The following is a 12,757-nucleotide window of genomic DNA, read 5'->3' as shown; positions in this document are numbered from 1 at the left end:
GTGAGCGGGTCTCCTGGGCTGTGCCCCTGCCGACATGTCCCGGCAGCGTGTGAGCCCCTCTGGTCCTTGGTTTCCCGGCGTGAGGATCGGGGACAGCGGGTTCTTGTCCTTGCCCCGGGGGATCCGCAGCGTCCCCATCATACAGCCGAGGAGGCTGAGCCCGGAACGATGACCTTGGCGTGCAAAGGCCTGCTTTCCCGCTAGGGTATCCGGTCGGGCGGAGGCACGGTCCACTGCACTGGCCTGGAGCGCTAGCGCCGCTTCTGCTGGATCGGGGTGTGTCTAAGCGCCGCTGTCCTGGGGAAGGACCCCGAGAGCGGGTCGGGCTGGTAGCGCGTGGGTTCTTGATTTCCTGCAGGAATATTTCACCGCGTGAGTCCTGGTGACCCTGAGAGTCCGTTCATTGCAGCGGGGGCAGTGCCACAGGGACGGGCTTAGGGGAGAAGAAGCAGCGGGAGAAACGGGCAGGGCAGCTTTGGCTCTGGAAACGCCGTGGGAAGGAAGGAGCCAACGGGGCTGCTGCCCGCTCGGTGAGCGTCCGAGCAAAGGGGGCCTTGGGGACGGGGTCCGGGGGAGCCCAGGACGAGCGGCCGCCGGTTGCAAGTGTTGAGAGGACACAGGATTGTAGGAGAGCACAGACTCCGTGTTGGAGCTTCGGGCTGCACAGCAAGGGTCCTGGGTCCGGCTCCCGCGCGAGGGCACCTTCCTGGGCTGCAGGGTCACCCTGGCCCCAGCTGACCGGTGTGAGAGGCGACCAGTCACTGTGTCTCTCTCACATCGATGTTTCTCTCTCTCTTCTCTCCCCGCTCCCAACCTCCCTCCCTTCCACTCTCTAAAATGCAATGGAAAAAAATATCCTCAGGTTAGAATTAACAAAACAAAAAAACATTTTTTTTTTAAATTTTAGGAGAAAGAAAGTAAAAAGCTCATGCCTGCGGAAAGTAACGGAAATGCTCCACCGAGAGCCCTTGGTCCTGAGGGTTTTTAACTCTTTTGTGCAGGAATCATGGGTGCGGTCTTAGGGGAGGGTTCCAGCAGGAGAGTCATTGGTTTTCCAGGTGTGTCCTGCAATATGTTGATTACTTGGTTAGCTCCATGGCTTTGCTTTTATCTTGGGTCTGTCGGGTTTTTGTTATTTGTTCCCTTGACTTCATCCGTCCTTGGGTTTGGCTGGCACAAATGGCACTGATTGGGTCTCTGTTACCTGTCTCCCTGACCAGGCTGATTTAAGCTATTTATTCTCTCTGCTCTGGGGGAGGGGGGGGAGGTATAAACCATTTGCCCTCACGTGTCCTTGGTTAGGGAAGATTACGTCTTGCAGTTTACTAGCTGGCTGTAAATTGGTCAAATTGTTGGCCTTGTTCAATGATCCTGCCTCAGTGTTCCCATCCCACTTGCCAAGGAATTTTCCTAGGTTCTTCCCATCCTGCCTCACCACTGTTGAGAGCTGTGTGTCAGGAGCGGGACCTACACATCTCCCCCACCTTTATTACACCCTCCAGGGCAGGTGCTGTCACACTTTACAGGTAACAAACGGGCCGGGCGATTTTCTCCAGTCGTGATGCTGGTCCGTTGCTGGGTAGGGAGGAATAAACCCAAGTTTGACTTGACTGACAGAGCTGCTTGGGGGAATATTAGCTAACATTGAGTGATTACAGCTAAACCCTCTCACAAAGGGGCAAAGTTTACCACCAGGAGATGATGGGGAGGGGTGTCACAGCCCTGGCGGTCCCGGCTCAGGGATCTTTGCACCCCTTCATTTACTCAAGGAGCAAGAAACAGATTTAACATCTTTCTTTTTTGTAACAGCTTCACGGAGATATAACTCACTATACAGTTCACCCATTTAAAGTGTACAATTCAGTACATACACAGAATTGTGCAACTACCACCACAGTTTAGAACATTTTCAACACCCTCAAAAGAAACCGCGCTCATTAGCAGTAACTCCCATCCGACTTCCCACCCCGCCCTGGACTGTCACTCATCTACTTCTGTCTGTAGAAGTCCATAGGTGGCCTTTTGTGACTGAGATCATCTTTTTAAAACGAAGTCCAGGCTTTGAGCTACGAGCTTTGGCTTATAACCAGAGCCAGCTAGAATTGAATAGCAGTGTTTTGATTTTGTTGTATTTATTTTTACTACTCTAGGGTAAGCAATAAGTATTTCCAATATATGGTAGTAACATTGTTTCCTTTTTGAATAAGTTCATTTCCATAAAAATGAGTTTATATTTATATTTTAAATTTTTTATTTATTGATTTTTAGATAGAGAAAGGGAGAGAGAAACATTGATTTGCTGCAGGTATTTATGCGCTCATTGGTTGCTTCTTGTACGTGCCCTGACAATGGGTCAAACACACAACCTTGGCGTTTCAGCATGATGCTCTAACCAACTGAGCTACCAGGCCAGGTCGTGAGTTGGTATTTTTAAGGAAGGAGATTAAGTAAATAATAGAGTGGTACACAAATATGCCTAAGGAATGTGCATGAGGTTTGGAAAACACTAGATTGATTTGAGGTTCTCCAGGACCTAGTTTGGAAACCACTCTATTCCATTTCACTCTTCTAACAACTCCTACGAGGAAACACATCATTTTACTGATGAAGAAACAGGTGCAGAAAAGTTAAGTACAGTAGCTTGTCCAGGGTGATGCAGCTAGTGACGGAACCTAGACTGGACCTGTGAATGTTCCCCCACGTCCCGCGTGGTTCAGGGTTCAGGATCTGGAAGAGGGGCTGCACGCAAATGAAAGAGACGAGACAAATAATAATTTGGAAATATTGGGGTCCAGGCGGGCAAGCCCAACTCAAGGGGAAGGACTTCCACTGGTGCCCAGGCCTTGCCAGCCTTTTATTCAATTGTGGATACACATCTAGCTCTTAGGTAATTGCGGTAACAGACAGATTATCTTAAAGGTCAGTAAATATTAGAAGGATTTACTCTGAGATTATTTGATCAGGAAATAACTTGAGCCCCCATTGTCTGGACTAGACAGTCGGTTCATAACTCAGGCCCTTGCCATGGGTTCAAGGTTCACCAGCGTTCCGGGATCCTTGCTTGCACTTCTCTGCTAGTGAAGACAATGGGCGGCTGAAAGTCTGTCTAATTCCGAAGACCACCTACTTTCCAAGTCTGGAAGTAAACTGGGTGAGGAATGGGCGAGGAAGCTGAAGAAAGGAATGTAGCCACTGGACAAAAATGTGGGGCTAGTTAAGTTGTTGTTCCGAAGACCACCTACTTTCCAAGTCTGGAAGTAAACGGGGTGAGGAATGGGCGAGGAAGCTGAAGAAAGGACTGTAGCCACTGGACAAAACATGTGGGGCTAGTTAAGTTGTTTTGAGTTCAAACAATATTCAAGTAATTTAAACAAATATTTCTCTAAAACTACTTGTGACTTAAACAGAAACCCTCTTTCAGTCACTGTTGGACTTTTCCTCAAGGGCATACCAGGATCCAGGTGTTGCTTGGATAGCCACGGTTTCTGTGGGTGTGTGCGGGTGTGTGTGTGTGTGTTTGCTTTCACACTTGGTGTCAGTGCCGGGGAAAGCCTAATCCAGTGGTTCTCAACCTTCCTAATGCCGCAACCCTTTTAATACAGTTCCTCATGTTGTGGTGACCCTCAACTATAAAATTATTTTCGTTGCTACTTCATAACTGTAATTTTGCTACTGTTATGAATCGTAATGTAAATATCTGATATGCAGGATGTATTTTCATTGTTCGCGACCCACAGGTTCATCTTGGTTGCTGTGGGCATCACTGTCCACGCCCACCGTGGCTCCTTAAAGTGGATGCCTCCTGCCCTGTACCACGTGGGGCACTGGGATCTCGGGGCTGGCTGAAACTCCTAGTTCATAGGATCCCACGTTTCCCGGGACATCAGGTAGCCACCTGCTCCCAGGACTGGCTACTTCCATGGAGCAGGGCCACACATGGACCAGGCCTTCCTCTCTCCCATCGCAGGCCAGGGGACTTCTCCATCTCCTGTCATCAACTTCTCCAAGACCCTCTGCCGCTCCCCTCAAGCTCTTCTTATTCCACTGAAAGAATAAGTGGAATAAGAACACTAAACTCTGAGCCCATTTCCAATAAAACTGGTTTCCTTTTCCTTGAGTGCAGAGAGAGCTTAGTTTTTAAGCCTCAACTTTTTTTTTTTAATTAAATCTTTATTGTTCAGGTTACATTTGTTCCTCTTTTTTCCCCCAGACTCCCCCCTGACCGAAAACGACAACCGCGCTCTCAGCCACCAGCCCGCTTTGCGCGCGCACCTCCGCACCTGAGTTTTTTCCACACTGCGCCTCCTCTGAGCCTCGGTGTGCTGTTATTTTTCCTTCTAGTTGAAGAGTCTCTCCTCAGCCAGCCTTCCTGTGGTTCTGGGTGATGTCCGTTCCGTCTTTTAGTTGTATTTTTGAAGTGGTTGTTTGCGGCAGCAGTCTCCGGTGTTTACCTATGCCGCCATCTTGGTCTCTCCCTTTAAGCCTCAACTTTAAAAATGTAGCACGTAGAAGACAAAACAACCAAATCCTGCCATCCTTTTGTCGACACTTACTAACTCAGTCCTCTCCTCTCAGCTGTGCAATTCAACTTGGACCCAGCCCCGAAGTTAATGACACCTGTCCTCCTTAGGAAGCAATAGATTCTGTCCATTGTTATTCAACTGGAGTGAGAATCTCAACCTTAACTCCAACTTAGATCTAAGAGTAGTTTTGGAATCTATAAAACAAAATAGCTAATATTGAGCCAGGTAATCGTCTAAAAGCTCTACATGCATAATTTCACAAAATCGTTTCAGCAACTCCGTGAGGGAAGTATGTTTTACAAATGAGAACGCTGAGGCACGGAGAAGTTGAGTCACTTGTCCGAGGTCCCACAGTGGACAGTAGAGGCAGATTGGAATCCACACAGTCTGACTTCAGTGTGCTGTGCACCGTTTCCTCCGTAACCTACAGTCGATGTCAGTGTGCCCTAGATGCCGGCACCCTTTCGGAGCAGTTGGGAGCGGAACTGAGGACTCTGCTTCCCAAAGAGGAGTCTGACGCCCAGGATCTCCCACCCAGGACACCCCCTCCCTCCCCAGCTCCTGCCTCTGGGCATGAGTGAACCAACAGCTGTTGCCTTGACCCAAAACGGCCACTCTGAGTTACTGCAGTGTCCACGTTGGGCTAGGCATCAGGACACCCCCTCCCTCCCCAGCTCCTGCCTCTGGGCCTGAGTGAACCAACAGCTGTTCCCTTGACCCACAACGGCCACTCTTGAGTCACTGCAGTGTCCACGTTGGGCTAGGCACGTTTACAATTGCTCTGTTCTTGGCTACAACCCAGCAAGGAATTATCTCCATTTTATAGACAAGTAAACAGGTTTAGGAAGGTGAAGTGACTGGCCCGCGATCACACAGCTAGCGAGTAGAGCAACAGTGACTGGAACCCAGATGCCCCGAGTCCCCGCTCTGTTAACTGCTTAGTGACCTTCCACAGTTGAGAGCCACATAAGTGAGTTTCTGGGGGACGGTGACTGGCTGTGGTCCTCAAGCATCTTACCCTCTCTGGCTCCATTTCCTTTTCTGCAAAATCTTATTTTTCTCTCAACTTTCTAATGAAAGCAGGCTTTTTAAAAAATTTATTTCAAAATTAAGCTCAAAGACCACTGTGAAGATGGTGTTCTTTTAAAGAAAAAAATATTTTTTAGCCCAGCTGGTGTGGCTCAGTGGTTGCGAGTTGACCTATGAACCGGGAGGTCATGGTTTGATTCCCAGTCAGGGCACATGCCCAGCTTTTGAGCTAGATCCCCAGTGGGGTAATGCAGAAGGCAGCTGATCAATGATTCTCTCTCATCATCGATGTTTCTATCTCTCTCCCTCTCCCTTCCTCTGTCTCTGAATTCAATAAAAATATGTTTTAAAAATGTTTTAATTGATTTATTTAGAGAGGAAGGGAGAGGGAGAGAGAGAGAGAGAACAATGAGAGAATTAGAGAATAATGAGAGAATTACTGATCAGCTGCCTCCTGCATGCCCTCTACTGGGGATTGAGCCCACAACCTGGGCATGTGCCCTGACTGGGAATCGAACCAGCAACCTTTTGGTGCAGGGGACAATGCTTAACCACCTGAGCCACACCAGCCAGGGCAAGACACCGTGCTTATAAAGAAAGCAGCCTCACTCCTTTTGGGGGGTGGTCACACAGTCTGCTCTTAGGAGACCTTTTCTGCCTACAGCCCCTGGGCTGAGGGGCTTGGTGTTTGGGGGAAAGGAGATGGGACCCTTGAGCCCGTGTGGGAACAATGACATGATGATAACAGTGGTTCCCGCTTACTGGGTCTCCAGGCCCTGGGTGAAGGGCTGTGTTTATACGGGTATTACAGTGGGATGCGCGCATAGGCTAGAGATCGTGCTCTTACCCACCGCCTCCTCCACTCTGGAGTCTGAGAGCGGCGCTCTCTTAGAGATCCCTCATCCTACCTCCGACTAGAGGTGAGGAGTCATTTCTATTCCGTCCTCAACACCCAGGGGGTTCTCTTCTAGGCCAGGCCACGTGCTGAGCTCGTAGAAAAGACCAATTCAAGGTATTAGCAATCGGAATCTCTAGGGGTTAGGAAGAGAGTGTTATTTTTTCTTACCTGTGTTTCTTAACTTTCTACAATGCACACATACTGCTTTTATAATAAAATAAAAATCCGTTCCCTTCCCTCACAACATGCCTCCCTGGGACAGCGCTTTTCCTAGTTCAGTGACTAACACCTCAGACCCCAGGGCGGGAGACCCCCAGCGAAGGGGTTCCAGGCCTTTCACAAGAGAGGGTTTCTCCTAATTCAAGCGGCAGCCACAGCTGCAGTCCTGAGTAAAGGGACCAAATGCCACGACACCCCACTTTCCTGCTCTTAAATCCCCATTAACCCAGGGGCTGGCATGGAACCCACCTTTCCACGCAGTGGTTGCCAGCAGGCAGCCCTGGGCCCGACAGGCACAGGCAGATTCGCTTGTCACGATTGCTGAGGCTGCTCCGGGCACACAGCCGGGCCGGGGGGTGCTGGCCATCGTGCGAGCGGCCCACTCCTCTAGGCTGGCCTGGTGGCCTCTAAGGCGTCTGGACCCGGAAATGCCTCCTAATTGGGTCATGCCTACCCAGCCCATCAGATCTAACCTCTTAGTGTCGGAAAGCCAGACCCAGAAGGAGTGAACTGACACAGCTGGGACCACGGGAGCCCATGTCGGAAGTCTGGGGGGGTCACTGTGCTGGGAGGGAATGTGCCACTTTTAAGGAACAGGACATCCCAGGGACTCCCTGACTTCCGTGGGTCTCAAAGGTATGACCGGCATCCAGGTGTCTGCGGGACTCCACCATGAACGCTCAGCAACTAGATGGGTATGTACCCTGTGAAAAAGCCTATAAATGTTATTCCTGTTACTGCAAGTCATTGAATGGGCAATACGTGACATTTTAAATAATTTAAAAGCACTTCCTCTAGTAATGAGGATTCTACACACCCTTCCTTATTTTCTTGAAACGTTTAGGATTCATTCTTTCCTTGGGTTATTTTGGCACAGGTACTGTGCCCTCTAAGAGAGATATTGTTCTATGGGATATTTGCTGCCTTTTTAATTTTATAGCTCTAAGCACCAAGGTCGTGACAAGGAATGACTTGGAATTTGTATATACTGGGTCTGAAATTCTCAGTTACCTAAAAGTTGAACAGAAAGAGCCCTAACCGGTTTGGCTCAGTGGATAGAGCTTCAGCCTGCGGACTGGAGGGTCCCAGGTTTGATTCCAGTCAAGGGCATGTACCGTGGTTGCAGGCACATCCCCAGGAGGAGGTGTGCAGGAGGCAGCTGATCGATGTTTCTCTCTCGTCGATGTTTCTAACTCTCTGTCCCTCTTCCTTCCTCTCTGTGAAAAATCAATAAAATATATATTTTAAAAAAATAAAAGTTGAACAGAAAGAATAAATATCCATATTTAAAATTTTTGTATAAATAGATTTTTTTGATTGGGGAAGGATTACACCCCTGAACAATGAATGCCTAGCTAAATATTTTATTCAATTAAACTGTCAATTAAAATAATTAGTTACAGGCTCAGAGAGGGAATGCAATAGGCTCTGAGTCACATAGCAAGTTGGTACAAATCTGAACTACAACTTTGGTTCCTTATCTTCAAGCTTAGTTCTCATTCCAATTATTCTCTTCCAGTGACGAGACTATAGATTAGTTTAAAAGTGAAACTGAGAAGAGAAAGAATTTGAAGCAGAGGTCATAAGGCAAACGTTTACAATCTTTTTTTGTTGCATTAGTATTCTATTGTAACGAAATCACCACCGATTTATGCTGGGGGCCAGCCCCAGGAAATTTTATAGGCCAAAGTTGGACAGGGGTCTCATTGGGCTAAAATTGAGGTGTGGACGGGCCTGTGTCTTCTGAGGCTCTAGGGGAGAACCCATTTCCTGGTCTTCCCAGCAGCTTCCAGAGGCTTCCACATTCCTTGGCTCTGCCCCCTGGCCCCTAAACTCAGAGCAGCAGCGTCTATCTTTCTGACCAGCCTTCCACAGCCACATCTCCCTCTGACCATAACCAGGAAAGGTTCTCCAATTTCACAGACTCTGGTGATTGCACGGACTGCTGGACAACCCAGGGTAATTTCCCATCTCGAGGTCTTTAACTTAATCACACCTGCAAAGTGCCTTCTGCCGTGTGAAGCAACACAGTTACCACGGGGTTTGCCGCCTGGGTGTCTATTCAAGAATGAGACGAGGTCGTCGTTAGGTAGTTTTATTTACGTGCAGTGAGTAAAGGAAATGGGATTCGCATCCAAAGCTCTGCCTCCTCAGAGGGAAGCTTAGCCATTGCGAATAGAGACTATTTGATTAATTGCATGTTGATTTCTCCTTGGAGTTAGCCAAACTTTTCTGGGTTTGGTTAATTACACGTGGATTTCTTCTTTGCATCTGTTGGTTTCAGGCTTTTGTGTCAAGCTCATCTGGTTGCAGCTGCATCTTAAGGGGTAGTGAGAATAGCATTTAGTAAGACCTTGAGACCCTTGTCCTATTATCTAACAATGACCCCTTGAGATTCTTCAGTTGTTATTCTTTTTAAAATCTTTTTTTTATTGATGTGTGTGTGTGTGAAGGGGAGGGAGAGAGAGAGAGAGAGGAGAGACTTGTTGCTTCACTTAGTTATGCATTAATTGGTTGGTTCTTATATGTGCCCTGACCCCACAACCTTGGTGTATGGGGACAGTGCTGAGCTCTCTGGCCAAAGCTCAGTCCTCATTCTTGAGGGAATGGAGACCAGGGTCATACTTCTGTAATTGCTTTCAGCTTAACATGGACGGAGTATGCCTTTAAACTAGAGGAGTGAAAATCTCTGGCTTCCTAATTCATGAAAGTCTTGGAGTCCCCTAGGTTCTGGGATTCCTGAGAATAGGAATGTACTACTGAACATCACTTTTCTTTTGAAGAGCAGCTTGAGGTCAGCCCGGCTCGCAGGAGTGCTGTGGCTCTGGGTCCTTGTTCTCACTAGGGGTATAGATGGCTTCCCTCGAGAGGAATGTATCCAGGAAGATTTATCTTGGTGAAGAGAAGAATGAGTTGTGAATAACACCAAATGCGGATCTGTCCATATTAGGTTCAGTTGATCTTGCAGGGATCCTGATTCCAGGTTTTTAAATATACCCGGTTCCCTGGATGGAATGGGTGTAGTTTGGTATCTGGTGTGGGTAAAATCAGATTAGCATATTTATTTACATTTTCCGTTACGTTTCCTAATTGGATAATATGTTTAACAGCCTGTTCTATAAATGGGTCTGGGCATTCTAACATTTGGGAGGAGTATAAAAAGGGTCTGCCTTACCTTAATTCAAAAGACTGATTGAAGCATCCCTTTAGGCCTGCCCTGCTCTGGGTCAGGGCAGTTGGTTGTAACCTGAGCCAGGGCTCGTGGGTTTCCTGCACAGGTTGGCCAGGTTCTTTATGAGCATCGATTCCATCGTTCTGTTGTTCCTGAGAACTGTGGTCTCCACGGAAACTGTAAGGCCCAGCTAACTCGGAGAGCCTACGCGACTCCCGGCATTACCGCCGCTGGGAAAGCTGGCCCATCGTCACTTTGAAAGGCCGTGGGGAGTCCAGGTTTAGGCATGTCCTTAAGCCGTGCCTTTACACTTCACTGCTCCTTCCGGTTCTGCCCGGGACGCTTCAGTAAAGTTACCTACTCACGCGAATACGTATTTGGATCGTCCAGGAGCAGAGGGCATCACTGTAGCCTTACCTGCCAGTCTTCTCCAGGAACATTCCGGGCCTGGCCTGCCTGCCTGGAAAGTGGGACTGGAGGTCTAGTGTCTGCATGATTCTATGAGTGATTCTTCTCATGATTCTTCTCTACCCTAACTAACCATTCATACGATGTTTACTTTTCATAACGTGTGGAATCCTGAGCTTCTTTTACTCTTTTCCAACCTAGACCTTGAGGAACTATACACACACACACACACACTCTAGAGGCCTGGTGCATGAATTCGTGCACAGGTGGGGTCCTTCAGCCTGGCCTGGGATCAGGGCCAATTGGGGCTGGCTGTGTGTGTGTGTGTGTGTGTGTGTGTGTGGGCGGGGGGTGGAGAGCGGAGAAGGACTGCAGGAGGTTGGTTGGCCGGGAGAGGTTGGCTGTGGGAGCGCACTGACCACCAGGGGGCAGCTCTTGCATTGGTCAGTGCGCATCAGTGCATAAAGGTCACTTAGGCTTTTATATAGAGAGGATTTTTTTAAATTCTCACCTGAGGATATTTTTCTTTTCTTTTCTTTTTTTTTTTTATATAGCAAACCAGTTTATTTACATAATACATATTTTGCCATGCAGCTTATGAATTGCACTCAGATGAATAACAAAGATATTTATTCCGGAGAGTAAAGGAGAGGGAGAGAGAGAGATAGAAACATCAATGAAGAGATAAATCATTGGTCAGCTCCCTCCTGCATGCCTCCTACTGGGGATCGAACCAACAACCCGGACATGGGCCCTGACTGGGAATTGAACCGAGACCTCCTGGTTCATAGGTCGAGGCTCAACCATTGAGCCACCCGGCCGGGCTGTGCTTTGAGATGGATAAGTGAATTTTAGAGGTATGGAGCAAACAGACATTAGCCCTTAATTCAAATGTTGGGGGTCACTGCTCCTAAGACACCACCTTTTCTGTGTAATACTCGGTAGGTTTGGAAAGGAAGGTTTGAGAGTCTTAGACTATTGGGTTTTATTGTACAGAGACAGGTTTTTAATAGAAATTGGCGGTAATGAAGTCTCAGTACCCTGGGGTGGAATGACGTTTTCGGGGTGTAGACGTGATGGACATCGGGGTGTGGCTGAAGGAGGCCCTGGAGTGAACGTTGTCCTGAACCCTCCAGGGTAGACAGGACATAACAGTAGTGGCCTCAGAAAATGGACGTACTATTATTTGACATTTGCTACTTAAATCCTGTTCTTTTGAAAGATTGGAACCCATCTACCTCACCCCTGTGCTAGGCGACCAAGGAGACACAGCCACACGCATATGGCATCCATGAAACACGATAGTATTCCCTAGGGTATTCATCTCGTAAACCAAAAGTGTGCATACGTGTTACGGGCTATTTGAACGCAGGGCCATTTGGACAGGACTGGTTTTGGAGGACCCTTGGCGAGGACCAATGATGCTCCCTGGACCTTTGGAGCAGCTCCCAGTTGCAAGAACCTTTGGGCGTGGACCACACGTCTGCACGGGCATCGGGGGCAGGACTCAGTGTCCTGCCAGGGGTCAGGCCTGCTGTGCAATGCTGGACAAAAGCAGTTGAACCTGCTTCCATCCTTTCTTCTCTTCTTCCTCCCCTCACTCAACCAATGTTCACTAAACGTTGCTGAGTTCCAGGCACTAGTCTGCCCACGGGGGTATATGAAGGAACAACGCTAATAGAAATCTCTTATCTTGAGGAGAAGGACCGTGACAGGAAGGTGAGGGAATCTGTGCGGTGGGGAAAATAGAGGCGACTGGTCAAGATGCAGCAGCATGTCTGTCAATTTCAGATGAGAGACGCCTCCTGGAGAAGATGACAAAAGAGCCACATGTCCTACAAATCAAACCAGAACCTATTATTATTCTTTTTGTTGGTTTGTTGTGTTAATCCTCACCTGAGGACATTTTTTAGAGAGAGTGGAAGGGAGAGGGAGAGAGAGAAAGAGAGAGAAACATCGATGTGAGAGAGTCACATCAACCAGTTGCCTCCTGTGTGCACCCGAATGGGGCCAGGGAGCAAACCTGCAACCCAGATACATGCCCTTAACCAGGAATCAAACCCGAGACCCTTTGGTCCTCAGTCCGACGCTCTAACCACTGAGCCAAACCGACCAGGGTGAGGAACAATATCTTTTTTATGTTCATTTGTCACCCACTCCTTAGACACAGGAGTCTCCTTAAAGCCCCTTTCCTGGGCAATTTTGAGGCCATTTTTGCTGTATAAGGAGTGGGTTGATTTAGTCATGCTGGGAAGGAGGGCCAGCCACGTGACCGTTTTGTTCATAGCTGCTCTTTTCGCTGTGGCATCCGCAAGGCTATTCCTTTTTACCGCCTCCGAGTACTCTCTCTAGCAGCCCTGCTGTGTGCCGCTGCAATTTCCTTAGGTTTTGCGATGGTCTCTAATAAGCTTAGGATCGAGGGTCCACATTTTATCTCCTTATTTCCCGCGGTCAGCAATCCCCATTCCTGCCAAATAGTCCCATGGGCGTGGAATAGAGGGCGTGCAT

The 12,757-nt window shown here is 48.3% G+C and overlaps 1 long non-coding RNA gene across 1 annotated transcript; it reads left to right on the top strand.

The window, feature by feature from the left end:
• Positions 1-6: 6 nt before the first annotated feature.
• Positions 7-7,736, top strand: LOC106724032. The gene is made up of 3 exons (XR_001359781.1): positions 7-530; positions 908-1,863; positions 7,702-7,736. It is a non-coding gene; the product is annotated as an uncharacterized LOC106724032 (long non-coding RNA).
• Positions 7,737-12,757: the final 5,021 nt, after the last annotated feature.

The sequence above is a fragment of the Myotis brandtii genome, unplaced genomic scaffold, assembly GCF_000412655.1.
Source record: "Myotis brandtii unplaced genomic scaffold, ASM41265v1 scaffold698, whole genome shotgun sequence".
Lineage (NCBI taxonomy): Eukaryota > Metazoa > Chordata > Mammalia > Chiroptera > Vespertilionidae > Myotis > Myotis brandtii.
The sequence above is the reverse complement of the archived record's forward strand: the minus strand, read 5'-3'. Positions and strand labels throughout refer to the sequence as shown.